General features: G+C 43.0%; 1 protein-coding gene across 10 annotated transcripts in view; it reads left to right on the top strand.

Moving 5' to 3' along the window:
• RHOBTB1 (Rho related BTB domain containing 1) overlaps positions 1-18,314 on the top strand; it is a 112,734-nt gene that overhangs the window by 12,463 nt on the left and 81,957 nt on the right. For 8 of the 10 annotated variants that reach the window (XR_006102940.1, XR_006102939.1, XR_006102941.1 and 5 more), the window contains exon 2: positions 3,983-4,082. The gene's annotated coding sequence lies outside the window, so the exon portion shown is untranslated. Of the gene's footprint in view, positions 1-3,862; positions 3,882-3,982; positions 4,083-16,502; positions 16,776-18,314 lie in introns of those variants that run through there. The other 2 variants (XM_042458232.1, XM_042458233.1) reach the window with 2 other exon arrangements.

Genomic DNA, 18,314 nt, shown 5'->3' with positions numbered 1-18,314 from the left:
GGATCACTTTGGAGGTATGTTGTTTAAATAATGCCTGCATCCTGAAAGTCCAGAAGCAGCACCAAAGCCATGCTCCAGTCCTAAGGATTGGACCACAGCTTTGGCACAGCTTCCAGGCTCTTAGGATGTGTGCATCGTTTAAACAGCTTACCTCCAAAGTGACCCGAAGAAGCTTTATTTTGGCCTATCTGTACAGGGCCAAAATCTACAGCGCTTGGGATTCATTGGCAGTCTCCCATTCAAGCACTAACCAAAGCTGACCCTGTTTAACTCAATGCTATGGAATCTTGGGTTTTGTAGTTTATTGTGTAACCACAGATTGCTGACTGAGAAGGCTAAATCTGTCACAAAGCTACAATTCTCAGAATTCTAGGATACTCAGCCATGGCACTTAAAGCAGTGTCAAACTGCATTATTTCTGCAGTGCAGATGCAGCTTCAGTTACATATATCTCTCTAAATATTTGTTCATAGCTTTTTTATCGTGAATGGCCCTACTCTAGAGTCCAGAGGTCTGCATGACTATTTCAGCCTCTGGAATTCTGCAGGGCCACAGCATGTGTCATAACTACCATCAGAAGTAATGCTATGCCTACTCCTAGCCACCAGTGGTCCAAAACACAGTGCAGAAATAATCCAGTTTGAGAGTGCTTTAACTGCCCTGGCTCACTACTAGGGAATCCTGGGAATTGTAGTTTATTGTGGCACCACAGCTCTCCAACAGAGGATAAATATCTCACAAAACTACAGTTCCCAGAATTCCATAGCACTGATCCAATGCAGTTAAAGCAGTCTCAAACTGGATTATTTCTGCAGTGTGTTTTGGACCTTTGAGGCATTTCCCCAAAAGTAGTTCTTCCAGTTTCCAGATTGCCCTACCAAAAATAGCACTAACATTTTTAAATAGTGTTTGAATAATGTGTACAGTAGTGTGTTTGGCCAATTAGTTTTAGGGGAAGTTTTGGGAGGGTCATGGGGGGGGGTCTAAAGGACTATTGCCCCCCCCCCTTCCAGCCACATGTACCCCATAGGCAGCATACTTTCCGTCTCTGATTCTGTTGATAATATAAACTAAGCAGTGAGTCAGAGCAGGATGGGAAACCCATGGCAAGGGTAAGAGGAAGAGTCTTTTAGAGGTGTGTGAGCTAGACGTTCTTGAGGTCCCAGTAAAGCAAAGCAGAATGTAATCAGTGATGCAGTCTCAATTTACTGATGTTTCTTTCTGTCCATATTTTATATTGGATTCTTAGTTTTGTGGGGGTTGGTTTCCCTGCACTGACACTTGTACAAGGTCTTAATACACTGAGTGTGGCTCCCTGGGGTCGAGAACCCAGATACTCCATCCAAGCCCCAGATCAACACTATAACCGCTATACCTCACTGATTCTGATATGAAAATAATGCATTTTATATTTGTAATTGTTTTTTCACAAATATTTAATAAACAGTAAGGTATGGCGCACTTTTTATCTATACTTAGAGATTTTTTGAAACATGCTGACAAATGGTAAAGTCTTGGGGAAGAAGGTGCTATACATAATCAGTGTTGTAAGTAGAAAACAACTCTTGCTTTTTAAAAATGTGTTTATGTGCACAGTGATTTCTCTCAGCACAGAATGTTGTCCCCTTACCAAGATATATTTAAGGAGCTACTATATATTTAAATCTTTCTCTGTATCTAAAAATCTCAGGGTGGCAAACAATAAAACCAACTTTTAAAGCAGTCAATTCAAAACAGTTTCTTAAAAAAAACAATAATTTAAACTGACAAAAAACATATTAAGCCCAAAAGCTCTGAAGGACCTTGGGCAAATACGTTCTCTCAACCCCAGGGGAAGGCAATGGAAAACCCAGTCTGATCACATCTTGCTCAGAAAACTTCATTTTAGGTTTGCTTTAGGGTTGCCATAAGTAAGAAATGACTTGAAGGCAGAGAGCAGCAAGAAAATCATATGAAATACATGGCATAGCTATAAGTTGACAGATGACCCTAAGGAGAAACTGGCATGGGTTTTTCTGTGGCTGAGAGTGCATGACTTGCCCAGGGTCACCCAGTGGGTTTCCATGGCCAAGCAGGGAATCAAATGCTGATCTCCAGAGTCATACTCCAGCACCCAGACCACTATACCACTCTGGCTCCTGTTCCTCTATAATGCACCTCAGAGATGGGTAGTGTTGTCCTTGGTTCCTTTTCATCTTTTAAAATGGGCTGGAAGTTGCTTTGGACTACAACTCACATGGACACTGACATTGGCCATGTTGGATGCAACTAATGGGTACTGTAGTACAAATATGTGGAGAACAAGAAATTGGATGGGGTTGGCCTATTTACAAGGTCCCAGTGCTGGCTGAAGGATTCCAGGCTGGCTAGCCAAGGGATTACAGAGACAGTGGTCCAAAATTAACTATTCCAAACTCATCTGAAATCACCACTGCCTTTCCTGCTATCAGCAGCCAGTGATGTGGAACATGGGTAGGGAAATGTATACCACATCAGCCCAGGTATACCTTGCTTTAATTTTTCTTAAATTAACTGCAAGAAAGAAAGAAAGAAAGAAGCTGTTAACACTATTGAGAATGCCATCCAGCCTGAAAAATGTTTGAGGGAAGACACAGCTGTACAGACAAGAAGAAAATGAAACATGTTGCAATAATAGCTAATGGGGCTAAATAAGGGAAATGGTCTGGATACAACCGTAGGAAAACAAGTTGTTTAGTTAATGAGTGATTACTGGAAGGCAGCTGAGTGCTGGGGGTGGGGAGCTGAGCAAGGGGTCTTGTTATACTTCCTGACAACAAGGACTCTGAAAGCACATGACTCTGTGTCTTGAAACCAAATGGGAATAAGCTAAAGGTAGTATTACTGATATATGGATTAAAAACAACAAGGAGCATAGTTTAGAGGGCATGACCTGGACATGTGTATTTACTCAGTATCAGAGATCAGGGCTAAATCACTGAGAACAACTTCTGGGGAAATCCCTGGTATAATGGGGAATGTAAGCTGTATTTACTCAAGCTCTGCAATTGGGGTGCTACAGATTTTGAAAAGGGGCAATGAAGTCCTCATTCCCACTAGTATACATATCCTGCCAGGAACCATTAGTGTGCTGAGATTGCCATATTCCAAATAAGAGAGCTCTGCAGTCCATAATACTCAGCACTTCTATTGTGTTTTAGAATGGTAAACAAAATCCTTCATACATTATCTTAGCAATGTTCAAGAAGAAATTGTAACATTTATTTCCTTCTACATTTATTATTTTTACATTCTTATACTGTCATTTCTCCATGGAATTCAAGGCAGCATAGCTAGTTTCCTCCCCCCACTTATCTTTACAACAACCCTGCAAGGTGGATTGGACTGAGAATGATATGTGCAAGGTCACCAAGTAAGTTTGGTAGCTGAACAGGGATCTTAGGTCTACCCAGACTGAAAGCACACTTAACTGCTTCACCACTCTGGATTTTCTCTCTTTTCTTCCTGCTTTGTGTCAATAATTCCCTTCTCTGTTCACTATTGGAATTCCAGGGTTAGTTTTTGCATATGATTTGTTTTTTAAAAATTAATTGGAAAGATGTTTCCCATAAATACATGGTAAAATAATTTGTGGACAGCAACATGTTTTGAGATATATGAGATTAAATGTACTCAGACCTCAAAAGAAATGAACCCCAAAGGTACAAGCTTGACAAATAGAGTTGAGAGAGTGCATATACAGTACTGACTCCTGCCAAGAGTGTTACATAATGATGGCACGTGTTAGGCTAGTGAATGATTTGTACATAATGCTAGATAACTGTAGGAAGCAGGTGACCAAAACTTTAGGAGTTGTTTTTATTGTAATTAATTGATTCCTTAGTATCCCAAGTTAATGAAGGGTGGGTTCCAATCTGCCACTAGTGGTATTGGAGAAAATATAACATAATCCTAAAACAAAATTAAAAGTACTGTGATTAACAATATTATTTTTCTCTCATAGGGAAGAAGAATAAGGAAGCTTGTGAAAGATTGCCTCTAACAAAGAATCCCTTTCAGATCAAGCTCTTATGATGGCTGTGACTACAATTTTCTCCTCCTTGGTGAGTAGAAATTTGCTCTGGAGTTAGGGGGGCAGTTTGTCAGTGGTAATATTAAAGGTGCTTACTCAGTTAATTCACATTGAACTCAGTGGAGTTTGCCTCTGAGTAAACATGTTTCGGATTGAACTTTAGTACAGCCATCCTTCATCTAACTATTTCTAGAATATGACATCTGCAGTATAAAAGAACCCTCTTTGTTGTCAGAAAGGGTTTGTATGCTCGTTCATGGTCTAGGAGAGTTGTCAGCAAACCTATGGAGCCTGCTATAGGTATGTTTGTTAATGTGAAGAATCTGTTGTGGATTCAACCATAGAGTGTTTGTTGGAGAAACAAGTGGACAAGTAGTTACCTGAAGAGACTAAATATATATGTTATATAGTGGGCCCTCCTTATACGTGGATTTGCCACCCACGGATTTGCATCCATGGATGGCAAGCCCATGTTGTCCCCAATGATGGCATGCACGCAGCTGTGCCGCCATTTGGGACAAAAGTCCCTCCCACCCTCCCTTCCTTCCCCTTGCCCCTCTCTTCCACTCCTTACCTGCTTCCTCTGAACCAGGGCTGGGGGTGGGACCGGGGCTGAGGCTTGAGTCTTGGAGTCCTGTCCCCAGGCCTAGCAGCCAGGACGCAACCTCTAGGCTCCGAAATCCAAGCCTTGGTCCCGGCCCTGGCTCCCTCTGGGAAACAGGTTTCCAAGGGACTCAGAGCCAGGGCTTGGGTTTCAGAGTCCAGAGGCTGTGTTCTGGCTGTTAGGCCAAGGCTCCGAGACTCAAGCCTCAGTCCCAGCCCCAGCTCTGGCTGACTGGGTGACAGACTCCGCCCGCACAGCCAAGCCGAGGCAGAAACCTTGGAGAAAGCAGGTAAGGAGGGGAGAGGGAAGGAGGGAGGGAAGGAGGAAGCGGGTGAGGGACTTTTGTCCCATTGTCCCTAATAGAGATGCATCTGCGTGGCTGCACCACTATTAAAGACAATAGGACTTGAGCATCCACGGATTTTGGTATTTGCAGGGGGGTCCGGAACGGATCCCTTGTGGCTACCAAGAGCCTACTGCATAATAATAATAACAGCAACAACAACAATAGCAGCTTCATTTATATACCGCTTCATACCATGCTAAGCAGTCTCTAAGCGGTTTACAACTGTAAGGTAATTGCCTCCAACAAGCTGGGTGCTCATTTTGGCAACCTCGGAAAGATGCCAGGTTGAGTCGACCCTAGAGCCCCTGGCTGGGATTCAACTCACAACCTTGTGGTTTGTGAGCCAGTGGTTGCAGTACCAACATTTAACCACTGCGCCACCAGGGCTTAATATCTGTACCCACTGTTTGGTTTGTACACCTTGAATAAATAGTATAAAACAATTTTCTGCCTAGGGCACTCTTGCAAGAGGATCTAACTGCTTGGACTCCAAATGCCAGAAATCAAGTTTTCTAACAAGTAGCTGGCTTCCAGTGATGTAAAGTCATCTGTAGGTTATGTTGAACTTGATTCATTTTGGCAAGAGGGCAATTTTATATTACAGTATGAAAGGCTGATAATAATACATAAAAAGGAGGAATGGAGAGGAGGGGAAGGGATGTGACAATACCTTTAAAATTAACTGGTTTTTATTTTAGTACAAACTATTGTGGATGTTTTATAATAAACACAATTCTTTTTGTGAGATGAATACAGGAAAAGTGGAGCATCACCTACCCTTTTGGCAATATTATGGTATACAAGTTAATTCTATCTTCAATTTATCATTCAAATTTCCAATAAAATTAACTTGAAGCAGAAGCTACTTGGAAGTCTGAGTTAGTCTATTTCACTTTTCCATCAATCAAGTAGATGCAATTAGAAAATTTTGGATCATTTACTATTAGCTTCTCTTATCCATTTTATTTCTCCATTATATTTGCACACTTCTAAAATTGCCCCCACTTGGCTGCAAGTAGTGCCATGATAGAATTATTACTCCTATTTCTCTTTAAAGAAGAGTGTCTGTTAATATAGTTAATGAATCTGCTTGTCAGTGACATCCTTCTTTCTAGCCTGCAAGGAGGATTTGGAAGCTTTCACTTCTGTTTTAGATGAACTGGATCTTGTTTTGACATCTGAATAAAGAACAAAATGTTTAATTTTGGCAATGGTTTGTTGAAATGAGTTAATCTGAAACCATAGTTTATAAAGCTGTCATAGTTTAACAAATCATTTAAAGGTTTTTTTTTGGGGGGGGGGTATATTTCCATTAATGGTGGCTTTATTGGTTTGTGCTTATTCCCACTGAAACATCAATAAAATTGGAATACATAATAAATTATTTTGTTGTCTACATTTCTATTAAGAAATCATCTCATGATGCTGTCCAAAGAAGTTAATCCATGCTTATGTTAAGATCAGGGATATGGATGAAAAACAAAAACACATAGCTTCCATTTTCTTGACAATCAGGAACTTTTAAATAAACTATGAAGGCTTTCGTGGCCGGCATCAATAGTTTTTCGGGCTATGTGGCCATGTTCTAGAAGAGTTTATTCCTGACACTCCACTAGCATCTGTGGTTGGCATCTTCAAGTTTTAAATAAACCTGCATAACTTCATGCTGAAAAATAGGACAGGAGAGAAAGAGGTGGTGGCATCTGGGCCTTTCATGTCAGCAGGTTGGTGAATCAGTTTCTAGTTTGAAAATGAAAAGACCTTCCCCAAGTACTGAGCTTTTAATATGTTCAGCGCTTTGGACAACTGCTTTAAAGTTCACACACAAATTCAAGCGTGAATTTAATACCTCATGGATATGGGACCCACTAAATGCCACTGGAAGGAGGCCATCACTACAGACCAGAGTTATAGAAGGAATGAATAGGCCCCTGGCCACAGTGACCCCTTTTGGATCCTCAAGGGCAGAGAAACATATGCTTAGCATCCCTTTCAAATCCATGGGACTGGGTCCCACATGGCATTTGTGTTCACAAATTATTGTGTTCACAAACAAATGCATTTTACACACGCAAGTAAAGCTGCGCTGAGCAGGGAAGAAAGAATCCCCCGGGCCTCTCCTTCCTGCCTAGTGCGGTTTTACACACGAGTAAAGCCATGCCAGACCCCGGGGGGGGGTAAACCTTGGGCCTCTTTCCCTGCCAGGCACAGCTTTACATGTGAGTAAAGCTGCGCCAGGCAAGGAGGAAGGGGTGCCATGGTATGCGGCAAGGAGGTGTATATTTGGGGGGGGGACTCAGCCGGGTGTCACCTCTCTTCTGGGGTGTCACCCAGTGCAGTCTGCACCCCCCACACACATCCCCCTAGTGATGCTACTGCTTCTGTCAAGTGACCAGTAGACAAAAAGCAATGAGATGGAAGTGTTGTTCAAAGGAGGAAAACTGTGTTCGACTTCCATAATGTTTCTAGATGAAGTTAGGGCAGCAAGTTGGTTTCTAAAAATTTACATATCACTAGTTGAGTCATCAGTGCATCATTGTGAAGTCAAGTCCATATTGAGTCATCAAAGTGACTTGAGTCTAAATCAGTCAAGTTGAGTCTACATCATTGGTTTAAATCTGATCAAGATCAGTGTTAAACACACTTACATTTTTTTAAAAAAAACTCTTAGACGTTTTCTAATCTTTGTATTTAACAAAATAACAAAAATATCATAAAGTATACAATACGTATTTAACATTTTGTATAGTTTAATCCTATCGTAATGCCCTTGGCTTCAACTATAAGAGAAGCTGTTCCACACAACATCCCAGTTACAGTGTTAAATTGGGCAACAGCATCAGTTTATGTCTTTCCCAACCAGCCTAACCCAAGCATCACTTAGGAAATGGATCTTTCTGAAGTGAATTTTAGTTTCTATGGCTATACTGCATATTCACAAGGAGTTATGATGCAGTTATCCTTGGCGGGTTACAGACGGGCAAAAAGGGATGTACTCATGACGTCATGAAGGTAGAGCCTTCAGACGGGCTTTACCTGAATGCCGTCATGAACACGCCCCCTGCACGCCCCAAGCGGGAAGAAGCGGCATTAAAAAGGTGCTGCTTTTTTCCGCTTCTTTTCTGTTTGATGCGTACCTGCGCAGCTCCGTCTGTAAGCCCCTGCATCGATACGTCAGAATTGCTACGCCGCAAATATAAGTTGCCGGTTTAAAAGCTCCGTGTCAGCTGCGTCGCATAATGGGTCGGGTTCTCGGGACATGCGTGGTTTGCAGTCAAGCTTTAATTGCAATGTCCGCTGCCATGGAGCTGTGGAAGCTGAGGCACAGCTGCGGCGCATTTTAAGCCTCGTAACCCTAACCCTAGAGCCACTTGTGCGCATGCGTTGCTAGAACCGCGGGAAGTTGTAACTTTTGCCGGCGGATGTTTTGGTTGTAGAAAGTGAAAAGGGAAAGTTTGGGATTTAAAGTGACCCCCTACACACATTCCTGCGCCATTTTCACCTGGGAACGGGCACAGTTCGGCTGCTCCTGGCACAGCTGTGTGGCGGCTCCCCTTTGCCACCAGGCAGGATGGCTCAGCCATCCACCAGCACCCCGAAAAAAGGCAAGGGGACGTCTTGGTCTCATACTGAGACGGCTGACCTCATAGCTATATGGTCCCAGCCAAACATTTTGCAGAAACTGGAGCAGTCCTACCTGAATGCTGACACATATCGAGAAGTGGAAGAAGCCATGAGAGCTGCTGCACCGGTACACCAGAATTGCTACGCCGCTACTTTAAGTTGCCCATTTAAAAGCTCCGTCGCATAGTGAGTTGGGGTCTTGGAACATGCACAGTTTGCAGTCAGGCTTTAATTGCAACGTCCGCTGCCATGCAGCTGTGGAAGCTGAGGCACAGCTGCGGCACATTTTAAGCCTCGTAACCCTAACCCTAACCCTAGAGCAACATGTACGCATGCGCTGCTTGGAAAGTTTGGACTTTAAAGTGCACCCCTACACACATTCCTCTGCCATTTTCACCTAACAATAAAAAACGCTAAAACTGTAAATATTGACATATGTACAAAGGAGGTGAGGGGAGATGGCAGGGGGACAGCGGTGGCAGCGGAGACAGCTGTGGCTGCGCATTGCAGATTCAGCAGGAGCGCGGGGACCAAAGGAGAGGAGGCATCTATGATGCTGCTGACACTGGCAAAGTGCAAGCGGACAAGGATGCCAACACCAGCTGATCACCAGCTGGCAGGAGACCACCATTGTTTTAAAGGGGCTTGGGCACTTTAAATGCGCCCATAGGCTTTCTGCCGCCGCTGGTTAGCACTGCAGCTGCGAAGCTGCGCACCTCTCATGCGGCAAAAAAAAAAAAAAAAAAAAAAGAGACCCCGGAGTTTGAATGTGCCCAAGACCTTTTGATGCCCTCTAAACTTGCCCCCAAAGGCAAAGGGCAACTAGAGAGGGCCTGGGATCAAGGGGCAGGGAGCACTGACAAGGCACTAGGTCCCATGATGTCCCATAAAGACATCATTTCGCCTCCCAGGGCATGTGTTCCCTCCCAGCCCTATCTACTCTATTCTACCCTTCCTGTTCTCTCCTCCCACCATGCCTGGCTCACTGGTCCCCAAACCAGCAATCTCCAAACTCTGTCCTCCCAGGCGTTTGGAATTCATCTCCCAGAATCCCCAGACACCTTGCCCTGTGGTCTGGGATTCTGGGACATGAAGTCCAAACGCCTGGGAGGACAGAGTTTGGACATTGCTACCTCACACCACTCCTGCCTAGCTTTAGACTGCACAGGGAAAAAGTTTAAAGGGGCTTGGGTGCTTTAAATGCGCAGACAGGCTTTCTGCCGCCGCTGCTTAGCGCTGTAGCTGCGCAGCTGCGCACCTCTCATGCGGCAAAAGAAAAAAAAGCCGCGGTTTGGGCCGCCCGTGCGGAAGCTGCCTCTCTTTTTGCAGCGTCCTCCGAGGCGGCGGTATGGAAGCTCTGGGTCCGAAACGGACCCAGGTGAGGCGTCTTCACTGCCCCCCATGTGGAAGCTCCAACACCTGAAGCACGCCCCCGGGGCGGGCCGTCTGGAGGCTCCGCATTCAGCTGAATACACCTCCAAGACGTCCTCCCCTGCCCGTCTGTATCCCGCCCTTGTGTGGTTGTCTGTAATTAAATATGTTGTGGCAAACCACTGTCTCAGAACCTCTGGGCCTTTTGTAAACAATAATAATTAGAAGACTCCATGAGTGGTTCAAAACTGAACTTAAACTACAACTAGATATTTCTTCTGTGTGGCCTCCTCAAGAAGATTTAGACCTAAATCAAACTGATAGTCTAAACTAGCAGAATTCTAAAATTGATAGCAAAATTCTAAAAGTTAAAGTTGGCCAAGGATACTGCCTGTTAAATGCACTCTAATTGTTTCACTTAGTTTAAATGAAGATAGCAACATTTTGAAGGGTAGTTTAATCTTCCAGGTGTAATTTCCACCTCAATATTATGGGTGTAAAGGAGCCAGAAATCAACAGTAGTGTTGCATATTCCATATGCTGTTCCCATCTTAAATATTAAGCATCTAAAGAAGTACGTATAGGGTGTTGAACTGAAAACACTGAAATGGACTTTTGAATGGGGGTGTAGAAAATAAAATTGAGTCTTTTACATGGTTTGCTTCTTGCAGAGTAAATTGTATCTGACAAGGCTGTTGCTCAAAGATTAGCAGTTGTTAGATTAAGCTGTCCTTGATTTTACCATTTAATCCAGCACTTGTGTTTTGATATACTGAAGAAAACAAGATAACAGGGCACAGTGACCATTTTAACAATCCTAAACGCATGTCAACCACTGCAGGATCACTACTGAGCCCCTCAAAGTATGCTACTTGAGACTTTTGGATAGTGATAGCCACCATTACAGCCACCAAAAAATTATGGAGCCAGCTCCAAGCCCAAGAACAGAGCTGTTTCACATCATATTTTTAAAAATATACTGGGCTAAAGAAGGTTGAGTTTTGCAAACTGTATTAAATGAGATAAGTTTTTCAGTTACACGTCATTGCTTTTAAGTGCACAATTCTGCAAATGCTTATAAAGGCTTCCAAACACTGAAAGTCTTAGTCACCCTTCTGGCTACTAAGATTTCACAAGGCATTTCTCACGCACTTTCAAAACATATAATTGCTGGCTCGCCATACAGGTTGAATATATGCGGCATGTCCACAACACTTCTCATAACTCTGGCTGACGGTCATAAAGGAGAAAACATAGCTCACGGCAGAACATTCCTATCTTCCTTGCATTATGGAGCTTTGTAACTCAGCAAAAATTGCAATTTTGCATATACATGGGCTATTTTCCAAGAAATATAAGTAATAATATTGCAGCTAGTCACCCAGCTTCTTATCTTCTTAAAGATTCTGAAATCCCCTTTCCTGGTTATCCAGAATTTCCTTTTGTTTCCTTTCCTTTCACATCTCCCCCCCCCCCTTCTTTTTAAATTTCTCTGGCTATTCAGTCAAACCGAGGTGCAACTAGGTGAGAAATAGTGTTGTTTGGAGATAGTAGTTTGACTCGTGTTGGTTAGTCCAAGTCAGAGTAGATTCATCAAATCAATTGTTAACCGATGAGCCCATATGTAGGTGCATCCAATGGATTCAGTGGATCTATTCTAACTGGAATTAACAATAGTAAGTGCTAATGGTCATTTGATGTGATTTTATAAAATGATATAACTTTATAAAAATATGTAAGATTAATGGTTGCCTTTAAAAAAAACAACCCAGCTTATTGCTTTGAAGTTTGTCTAGCATTTAAATGTTTGGATCTTGGCAAAAACTATGCATTTCACGCAGTTTAATCACCCAGTCCAAAAAATCCACCATAGATTTCAACTATGTTGGCATGTAAACTAATACAGGTTGAGCCCCCCCCCCCCCCCCCCATTAGCATGGAATTCTGAAATATAGTGAGCTTTCCACATTCGCTGGGGTTAAGGATGCAGAGCCCCTGTGATAGTGGAAATAACCTAAATAAAAAATACTATTTTTTTCAACCTGAAATAATACTTCTCTAGCAACTTTCAGATCCTCCAGTGCAACTCTTTGGTCAATATTTGCTGGAAATTGACCATAGAGTTGTGCTGGAAGACCTACAGATGTGAAATCGAAGACTTTGACGGCTGGCATCAATAGTTTGTTGTGGGTTTTTGGGCTATGTGGACATGTTCTAGAAGAATTTATTCATGATGTTTCGCCAGCAAACCTACAGATGCCTAGAGAAGTATTCTCTCCAGGAATCTCTACCTGGTGCAACTTCTGGTGAAAGCTGGCTATAGAGTTGCACTTGAGGACCTAGAGATTCCTAGAGAGAGCACATTAATCAAATTTGTAAATAATCAAATCTGCACAAGTCAAAGCTATAAATGGGGAGGGCCAACTGTATTTCAGAATCCAAAATTGTCCGCACAGCTGGCTGACATAGCAACACCTTTGCTAGCTGATGTTGAGTGTACACAAACTTTGTTTCATGCACATAAATTATTAAAAATTCTTCCCATCTAGTTCTGTTCATTGGCATGTAAACTAGTACAGATTGAGTCTCCTTTATCCAGGGTCCGAAATATTCCAAAGTTCAAAACTGTCCACGCAGCTGGCTGAAATAGCAACACTTTTGCTATCAGTGTACACAAACTTTGTGTCATGCACATAATTATTTAAAATATTTTTATAAAGTTACCTTCAGACTATATTTATAAGATATATATGAAACATAAATGAATGTTGTGTTTAGACTTGGGTCCCAATTCCATTTTGTAAATTATGTATCACTTAGCTTTTTCATTTTGTTTGTTTCTTGAGCAAATCATCTCTAGAATTCCCTGGAGATTTCTAGAACAATCCCATGACTAAACTGCTAGTAGTTCATGAAGACCTATCACAGGAAAGAGGCTGTCGTTGCTGTTTCAGCTCTTCCCACCAGAGATTCCCCTTGAAGTTTTGGAAGGTATAACCAATCAAAAATGAGTGAGATGGTTTTCATGGTAGTGGTCTATTTTTGGAACACTCTTACCAAAAAGGTCCAACAAGCTAATTCTGAGGAAAACTGTAAGAGATGCTTCCAGATGGATGGCTACTAGCGCTATCGATCAAAACACATTGGGCAATTCTTCTCTTTCTCTCTCTCTTTTTAAAAGCAAAGTTATTTGTGCCTTTGCCATGTGCTTTTGGTACATGGGCTATTAAAATGAACTTATTGCACTAGTCAATATGAAACGAATGAGTTGGACAAAATACAGTATAATGCTCAGATCCTCTTTTCCCTAAATGATGGTTCCTTGATATGAGTCAACATGACAATTTGGGAAATGAAGTTCATACCTGTTAAAACCAACTGTCTAGTTGTCATCACTATGTGAGAAAGGAGCATAAGCAGGATACTGTTCTGTAAGAACAGTGAAGCGCTAGGATCGCCATTATATCTGATGTGATTATTTTAAATCAGGTTTGCATTACACATTTGGGATGGGGTAATTGAATGAATATTCATTTGTAAATAAAATGTTTTCTGTAAATCTTAGAAGCAAGGTGTAAACTGTTTCCTACTTGTAGAATTGAAGGAGTGGTCTTGTTTGCCCCTGCTTCTTGTCTCTTGGTCCTGAAGCCTAACTAGACATAACCTGGGAGATGTATTTGATAGGTGTGCAGTAGTTACCCAGTCTCCCTCTCTCTCTTTGTAATGAAAAAGACTTAAGACTGAGACGGCTTGGTTCCAGGTTATTTGAAGGACCATATCTTCCTGTATGAGCCCACTAGAGTGTTGAGATCATCTGGAGAGGCCATTCTCTCAGGTGCGTCTGATGGGAACAAGAGAGAGAGCGTTGGAACTCCCTCCCTAGAGAGGCCAGGATGGCTCCATCTTTGCTTTCTTTTCGACAGCTTATAAAAACATTTTAATGCCACCAGGCTTTCACATATTGATATGGGTGCTTTTTTGTTTTTGTTTTAAAGTGTTTTTACATTTTAAATTTGAATAATGTAATATTTGAATTGTTTAATTGTTTTTTAAACTTTGTATTTTTAATGTTTCATACTGTTTTAACTTAGGCTGTTTTAAATGTTGTTAGCTACCTTATGGCCCTGTACCAGGAGAAAGGCGGGATATAAATAAATAAATATAATAATAATAATAATAATAATAATATTCAAGTAGAATATCAAGGAAGGAGGTGCTCGGTAGAGTTTTCAAAATGGTTTTATAGTGTTTTAACGTGTGGATTTAAAATTTGTTTTAAAACATTTTAAAACTTTTTAATTTATTGTTCTAGAAGCCGCCTTGCAGGGATGTAGCCGGGGGGGGGGTTCTGGGGGTCCGGATCCCCCCTTCCATTAGAAAGAATGGTGTGTGCTGCTGCGCCGCCGCACTCAAGCCCCATTATAATGGTGGCACTTAGTCTGGACCCCCCCTTCCTAAAATCCTAGCTACATCCCTGCGCCTTGGCTCCTGTCCTGAGAGAAAGGTGGCATATAAATAAAGCAAATAAATAAATAAATAGGGAGAGAGGGCTTTGTTGGCACTGGTCTTATTTGGTACATCACTTAAAGCTATGTTGGTCTCACTTGGTGCATTGCTTAAAGCTATGCTGGTCTCATGTGGTACATGGCTTAAAGCTGTACTGATCTCACTTGGTACATTGCTTAAATCTATGTTGGTCTAACGTGGTACAAGGCTTAAAGCTGTGTTGGTCACACTTGCTACATCGTTTAAAGCTGTGTTGGGCCCACTTGGTATATCACTTAAACTAAGCTATGTTGGTCTCACGTGGTACATCACTTAAAGCTATGTTGGTCTGCTTGGTATGTTGCTTAAAGCTATGTTAGTCTCACTTTGTACATTGCTTAAAGCTGTTTTGGGCCCACTTGGTACATCGCTTAAAGCTATGTTCATCTCACTTGGTACATCGTTAAAGGTATGTTGGTCTCACTTCATACATCACTTAAAGCTATGTTGGTCTCAATTAGTACGTTGCTTAAAGGTGTATTGGTCTCACTTGGTATATCGCTTAAAGCTAAGCTGATCTCACTTGGTACATCGCTTAAAGCTAAGCTGGTCTCACTTGGTGCACTGATCTCACTACGTTGGGTTCACTTAGAACCATAGAGCTGGAAGAGACTTCAAGAGCCATCCAACCCACCCTCTGCTGTGCAGGCATAAACAATCAAAGAATCCCTGACAGTTGGTCATCTAACATCTGTTTAAAAACCTCCAAAGAAGAAGACTCCACGACACTCCGAGGGAGCATGTTCCACTGTTGAACAGCTCTTACATCAGGAAGTTCTTTGTAATGTTGAGGTGGAACCTCTTTTCCTATAGCTCGCATCTATTGTTCTGTGTCCTATTCTCTGGAGCAGCAGAAAACAAGCTTGCTCCATCCCCAATGTGACACCCCTTGAAATATTTAAACAGGGCTATCATATCACCACTTAACCTTCTCTTCTGCAGGCTAAACATACCCAGCTCTAAGTCACTCCTCATAAGGCATGGTTTCCAGACCCTTCACCGTTTTGATTGCCCTCCTCTGGACACACTCCAGCTTGTCATCCTTTTTGAATTGTAGTGCCTAGAACTAGACACAGTATTCCAGGTGAGGCCTGACCAAAGCAGAATAGAGTAGCACGTATTACTTTCTTCTATCTAGACACTATACTTCAATTGATGCAGCCTAGAATTGTATTTGTTTTTTAGCTGTCGTATCACACTGTTGACTCAGGTTCAACTTGTGGTCCCCTTGGACTCCCTAGATCCCTTTCAGACATAGTCTTGTTAAGCCAGGTGTCCCCCATCCTATTTCTATGCATTTCATTTTTTCGCCCTAAGTGTAGCACTTTTCTAATCTATTAAGGTCATTTTGAATTTTGATCCTGCCCAAAATGACCTTAATATACTAGATTAGAAAGCTGGCACATCACTTAAAGCTATGTTGGTCCCACTTGGTACACGGTTGGATTGTTTTTGTTTGTTTGATGTGTATTTTATCCAATGAAATAATAATCAATTAATAATAAATATAATTTTAAATAAATAAATAACACATTGCCATAAAACAATTAAAGCAATGTAAAAACCAGACACATTAAAACCCACAATATCCATCCCATACAAAACCCACAAAGATCATAAACGCATACTTCTCTACTTCTCAGGATATAAGAGACATTTTGGGCTGGAGGAAAAAGTGGGGATGGAGGAGGAGGGCAGGTCCTGGGAAAGGAGGACCAAGGCTGCTTCCTTGAAAGTGCTTTGCTGGCTGCCTTCCTTGCAAAGGGATGGGAGGAAAGAAGGTGGCCCTAGTAGAGAGAGGGAGGGAGATGGCTCTGGAATGGGCAGCCCTGGCCTGCCTTCTTCCCCGCCTCCTTTACGCATAGCCCTCCCTCCCTTCCCTCCTCTTTTCATGAATGAAAACCAATCGGTATAAATAGACCCGAAGGCTGCCCACGTCAGAGGCAGGGAGGGAGGACTACTTGGACTTCCTTTATTATTTATTTCTTTATTTGTTCCATGCATTGCTCTCCAGACTCACCCTGGATCCCTAGGCGCTGGAGGCAGCTGCAGCAACCACTGCACTTGCAAGACTTGCGCCATGCTGCCTTTGTGCAACACAGTGGGGCTTGGGCTGCTGCCTTGGCTGCCCTGCTGCCCATTGTAAGGAGGACGAGGGAACCCACCGAGGGCATCCACTCGGTCCCCAGAGGCTGCTGCTCCTGCCAGGCAGGCATCCCTCCTTTCCTGCCCGGGTAAGCCCCCCCCCAGCCCCTGCCCTTCCTTGGCTTTCTTTCTCGTTGCACATCTGCAGCCTCTTCCCCCAGAAAGTGGGTGCCTCTGGACCAGATCCCCCTCCCTTCTTTGGGACCAAAACCAGGGCCATCATGTCCTCCTTTTCCCAGGGAACGTCCTCCATTTCAGCCTCCAGTCCAGGGAATCCCCAAACTGTGCCCTTTAAGAGATTTTGGACTTGGAGCTGGAGTTCAGAATCCCTGAAAGAGCACAGTTTTCGGACCACTGGTATATAGTATTATACTACCCCAAACTATGGCCTTTTAAGAGATTTTGGACCTCAGCTCCCAGAAGCCTCAGCCAAGTTGGGCCATAGTCTGGGGATTCTGGGAGCTGGAGTCCAAAATCCCTGAGAGAGAGAGCACAATTTGGGGACCACTGCTCCAGTCCAAGAGGGATTCCAAAGGATCCTCTCTATTTTTAAGCATGACTTGGTTTATCTTTATATGACTGTTTTAACTTTTGTTTTGTAATGCCCTCCGTTTTTTCTTGAAGGTCCTACATTTCTCAGTGCTTTGTCCTCCTTTGTGGTTGTGACATCCTGGTCACCCTGTGTCTGGACTGTGTGCCACACTGCAGAAATAATCTGGGTTTGACCCCACTTTGAACTGCCTTAGTTCAATGCTATATATGGGATGCTGGGTTTGATAGTTTGTTGTGGCACCAGAGCAGAGCAGAGTGAAACCGAATTGTTTCTGCAGTTGTTTGTGCAGTGCGGATGCAACCTAGCTCCCTTTCCCCAAGTAGATGGGGATGATCCGGCGCATCCATCCTCTGCACAGGTTCGCTTTGTCGAATTTCTCAGAGGGGAGGGATGGGTGGGGGGGCCAAGCAAATTAGAAGTGCCTGTCTGTCTGGCAGAATCTAAAGCAACATCTGGCTCAGGGTGACCAGATGTGTCCTCACTGCAAAGGAGAACAAGGCACCGCAAAATGTAGCACCTCCAAGAAAAAAAAGACGACATGACCAAGAAAAGTTCACAACACTCCTATAAAGATAAATGCATGCTTCTCATTCATGCTCAGAATGGAGACATTTTGGACATTCCTCCTGGAGAGAAAGTGGAAATGGAGGGCGTGTCCTGGAAAAGGAGGACCTCTGGTCACCCTGCCCTGGCTGCGCCTCCTTGTCTGGCTCCAGGCCTCCTTTTGCCTCTCTGGAGGCAGCTGCTGCAGAGTCTGTTGTGAGTTGCTGTGACAACAACCAGGGGCTGCCCTGACTGGGAGGCATGAGTTCCCAGAAGCCATGGGTGTCTGGGCTGAGGGTGCTCAGCCTCCTGGCTGGTGGCCTTGTCCATTTACAGCAAAAGAGATGACACCTTGGACTATTCACTCTGACAACTTCATGCTATCCTGGACTGTAATACCCTCCCAGAATCCTGTATAATGAGCATCAGTTCAGTGTAAAGGATGTCCTGACTGTTTCATTGTTCTTTATGCTTTGGTTTATTTCAGTTAGCTTTAATGAGTTGTTGAAACTACTGATAGTGGTAAATAAAA

Source organism: Sceloporus undulatus, chromosome 3 (assembly GCF_019175285.1).
Source record: "Sceloporus undulatus isolate JIND9_A2432 ecotype Alabama chromosome 3, SceUnd_v1.1, whole genome shotgun sequence".
NCBI classification, from domain to species: Eukaryota; Metazoa; Chordata; class Lepidosauria; order Squamata; family Phrynosomatidae; genus Sceloporus; species Sceloporus undulatus.
The sequence above is the reverse complement of the archived record's forward strand: the minus strand, read 5'-3'. Positions and strand labels throughout refer to the sequence as shown.